The sequence below is a fragment of the Chrysochloris asiatica genome, unplaced genomic scaffold (genome assembly GCF_000296735.1).
Source record: "Chrysochloris asiatica unplaced genomic scaffold, ChrAsi1.0 scaffold00075, whole genome shotgun sequence".
Classification (NCBI taxonomy): Eukaryota; Metazoa; Chordata; class Mammalia; order Afrosoricida; family Chrysochloridae; genus Chrysochloris; species Chrysochloris asiatica.
In genome coordinates, this window is record NW_006408593.1 from 7,087,706 (window position 1) to 7,087,938 (window position 233).

Consider the following 233-nt stretch of genomic DNA (forward strand, 5'->3'; position numbering starts at 1 on the left):
TTCTGACTCATAGTGACCTTACATGGGGTCTTTGAGAATGGCTTGTAGGTTTAAACTGACGACATTTTGGTCACCAGTCTAGTGATTATCCTATAGAACCACAGCAAGTATCAACATCATGGTAAATGGAGAAAAATGTGAAGTTGTCTGGATTTCATTTTACTTGTACACATAATCAATGCTCATGGAGGCAGCAGTCAAGAAATCAAATGAAATATTGCACTGGGTAAATC